We start from the raw sequence: 4641 nt of genomic DNA on the forward strand, positions 1-4641 counted from the left end.
GTGTTGAAAAAATGTCTTAAAAGTTGCAAAAGATCAAGAGAGTTGCTGAGGAGAAGATTAGATAGAAGATTTTTACTTGAAGATCAAGTTTATTATTATTTTCTATTTTTTTTCTTAATTAGAAGTTTTTTTATGTAATCAGTAGATTTAATTGTTTTTCTTTTAAACAAGAACACTATTTAAGAGCGTTATGCAATCAATAAAATTCAATCTTCCACAGAACTTGTCTTTCTTTACGTTTTGTTCCGCACATGTACCTTAACACCAACATTTTGGCACACTCGAACAACATCTCTCACTTCTGGACAACATGGGCCCTTTATGCCAATAATTACAAGCAAGACAAGATCAACTTGAGGAATCACCCATTGAGTTAGTTGTTGTTCATCAACTGGAACTTTGTCCGATTTATATGGTTTATATGCAATAGTAACACAGCGCAAGCTACAAGAAGCCATGTCATCAATAGAGGCCTTGAAAAAATCCCTATCTTTATCAATGGATTGCAGTGAACCATTTGAATCAAGATATCTGGTACAAGAGGCAAGAACCACCACCTCAGTTTCTCCTTTCCACTGTATGTGAACTGTAGAATCAGTCGTTTGTTCTGCAACACCACCTTGTTTTTTCTCGGAATTGAAAGGGAAATTTCGGACTCTGATCTGAGAACATCAAACTTCATCCCCAACTTGACTGCCCAAGAGAGGATAGTATTTTTAGTTGGAGATCCAAAAATCCCTACATCTTCATCATCCCTGGAAACAAACACATTGCGGTGGTGTTCTGTGCAATACCCTCACGTAACCAACAGCTAACTTTTTAGTGCAATTTTAAGGTCTCTTCTGGTGGGTTTATCATTATTTTTGTAGCCATCTGGTATTTCAAACACTACACCATTAAACAGTTTAATTTACCGAGGGATTCATTCCGTCTGTGTAAGGCATGCAAGTCGTCAGTAAAAGTTTTACTAACGGCCTCACCGACAGAATACGTCCGTCGGAATATTGATCATCGGTAATTTTCCGTTCCGTCGCTAATTCTGTCGGAAATAAAAAAAACCAAGCACTGAATGTCTTACAGAAGGCTAAGCGCGCCAAAAAAATAATTCCACAAGAACTTTACTGACAGAATAATTCCGTCTGTATTTTCAATGGTAATCACCAACGGAATGGCCGTCGATGATTATGGCATGGGCGGTAAATATTTCAGAACTCTCTGTCAAATACCAACAGATATAGTCCGTCGGTAATAGCAATGGTAACGACCGACGGAATATATCCGTCGGTGATTGTGGCATGGGTGGTAATTTTTTGTAACTCTCGGTAAAAATTTGACAGATATATTTCATCTGTAAGGTCGTCGGTATTTATTTAAAATATTTTTTAAAAAATATTTTTAATAGTAAAAAAACTAATTAACCAAATAAATAACCAAATAAAATTGTAGTAAACATTAAAAATATAAAAATAATGTAAAATAATATTCATCCAAATATTCATTACAAATTTAATGTGTTTCAAAAACAAAATTAAACTAGAATAACGACGGAGTTGGAGGAGGAAGAGGAGGAGGAGGAGGTTGGTTGTTTCTGGGACCGTATGACCAAAAAGGGGTTGCACATGTATCATCACCCATCCTTGATCTAATGTCCATGATCATTTGACAAAACTGATCATAATCCATCAAGAGTTGTTCATATTGTTGTTTGAAGGCCATGAACTCCTCAGACTAGGTGTTCGATACTGATGGAGAGCTCCCAACGGTTGAAACACTATGAGCCGTCTGCAAGTTTTTGACTGTAGTATTGGAGAGCCCGTAGACTCGATTTTTATCGGATCCACCAGATGATCCTACCTCCATCCACAAATCTGGATCAAAATCTGGTTGGGTCGAAGGATCGTCCTCGTATCTCTCCCCCAACCAGCTATTATAGGTCTCCTGAATTTTTTTTTTAAATCATCATATTCAATTCAAGAAAATAATAACTTATGAAATAAAATGATTGAACGAACATACTATGAAGTGTTGAGCACGGTTGTCCACGAACTGTTGCACCCCCTTTTGGCGTTCTTGACGCCACACATGCGTCTTTACAAACATCTCCATTGGGCTTGGCTCACATTCAAGAGACGTAGCCTGTAAGGAAAAAAATTGTTGCAAGTTAAATATATTTATAAGCAACAACAAATTAATTAATGATATATTTTATTTAAATTAATCTTATCATCCGCTTCGCATGTGCACTGAACGAGATGGAGCCGCCGGTGTGCGTGGTCACTAAACCATGAATTTGCTGGTTCTGGTTATCGGCACCAGACTGTGAGTATTGTGAGAACCGCTCAGATGTCACGTTCTCAATATATGTCGTCCATATATCCCTTGAGATGAATGGCAGTTTGAATTCCTGCCAAACCGCCACCTCATTCCATCCTTCAAGACCATTATCTCTTGCTTATTTTTTTGATTATTTTGTGTGTCATATCAAAAATCATGCAACCTACTTCCATAGTAACAAATTAGAATTTAGAACATAAAATTATAAAACAAAAATAAATATTATTTTCGATGTTACCTAGTTGCTGTGTGATTCTCCCATACCCTCCTCACAATATTGTTGTTCGCGCTATCCCACTCAAATTTATACTGTGTATATAAATAATTCATTTAAAATAAAAATAGTACAAGATATAAAAATATAAAAATAATTTATTAAAAATAAGGTGAAAATTAAAAGTTAACACCTACCTGAAATCATCGAAACCATGCATCGATATTAGGTCTCCACTCAGGATGTCTAGAAACCTGACTCCATTGAAACAATAGAATCTCCATCGATGATTTAAACGACGATGTTATTGTCCAGGCAGCCTCAATGTTTGTGAACATGAAATTAAATAAAATTAATAAAATATTACTTAGTTGTTCATAAATTATGTTATAAGTATAAAAAAAAACTAAAACCTAAACAAACTGACATTGAAAGGTCATCCTTCCATGATGCCTGGTACTTGTGGGTGAATTGACCCCGCTATGAAGGCAGACCGCCTCTGCGCTATGAAACCGTGTTAGAAGAGGTAGCATCACAAGTTGGCGCAGATGCCTCGCCGTGATCAGCACCTAAGGATAAGTCCTCCTCGCTGCTAGAAGAACTAGCTGCAACCGTCTACTAACGACGTGCTGTTGATTTCATTTTACGCATCTACATAAATTTATACGAATAATTACATAATTAAATTTGATTATTTTAAAAAAAATTTGGCAGCACCTCCCCTATACTGGAGACTACCCATAATTTTCAAACCTACAAATATTTACAATAACCACAAACCTATTGACTCCATTCGAAAATCTTATATACAATCTTATATACTACCTCGGATGGTCGAGAAAGGTGGTGGAAAAATACAAAGATTTTTTTTTGCGGCCTAATTCTCATGGGCGGCCTGCCCACGTTAGAATTTCTTAAAGGTGAAAAATTTCTAAAAGCGATTTCAAACTTGGCCATTTCAAGGTGGCCTTCATTTTGATGGATCTTGTCAGAGATTTTTCTTGCGAAGTTTGCAAACTCGATGTCCAATGTCTTAAAGTTTAGATAATATGCATGCATCTTTACCTGATTTGAAATATAGGTCCCCATTTCTTCTTAATCTTTTTGTTTGCTTGATGGATGAGGACTTTCTTGTTTGGGTCATCTTTGTTGTTTAGCTTCTAGCCTACTCGAGTTGTCCCATGTAAGTCTTTTTCTAGATTTGTTTACACAACTCAGCCTTCATAGTGCCCATTATGACCCACTTGCTTGCTAGAGATTTGTTTGTCTCGTTAAATAATTTGAGAGGATCATTCATTACTCCCCGTCTGATTGCTAAAAATATTCGGTGTCACATGCTGAAAGGATCAAGCTGCCTTTTATAAACCACAATGCCCCCTTGTCTTGTTGTAGGAAATGTTCCTCTTTTTTTTTCTCTATTTTTTTCTAGAAGGAATCGATTTTCCTTCTAAACATAATGTTGCCCCCTTGTATTGGTCATTGCCTCTAAGTGTGTTTTGTCAACGACTTAGACAAATAATGGTTTTAAGTGACCATTTTCTCATTTCTCTCCTTTTTAGTTTGGTGAAGGAATATCTATTCAGAATGAATCTTGAAATCTTGATCTTGCATTTTGAAAATAAAAATTGTTTTGATGTAAGTTTGAAACAATTTGCTCTTGAATTCTTGCAACTCCTTGTTTTTTTTCTTGGAAAAGAGATTATTTGCACTTGTGTTTGGCGATATTGTCTTTGGTGAAAGTATGTCATGAGGTGACTTTCTGTTTCTTATGGGTTTTCAAAGTGAAGGGCTCGAGATAAAGCTCGAGGTTTTGTTTGAGAAAAACTTGTCTCTTTTTTAACACTTATTTTATCAGCATAAATAATAATGAATAGCTTGTTCTCAATGTCATGACTCTAATAAAAAAATACTTTTTGCATTTTGAGAGCATTGCTTATTAATCCAGGTTGCTTGCTTGCTTGATTAGAAAGGACTCCTACAGGCACGTAATGTAGGCTGAGGTTTTTGGTTATGAAAGAAAAGATTATAAGGCTCAAAGAGTGTTTAAGGGTTTCAAAGACTAAGGATCACTATCAGCAGTTCGACTCTTTGTG

This window comes from Populus nigra, chromosome 7 (assembly GCF_951802175.1).
Source record: "Populus nigra chromosome 7, ddPopNigr1.1, whole genome shotgun sequence".
Taxonomy (NCBI): domain Eukaryota; kingdom Viridiplantae; phylum Streptophyta; class Magnoliopsida; order Malpighiales; family Salicaceae; genus Populus; species Populus nigra.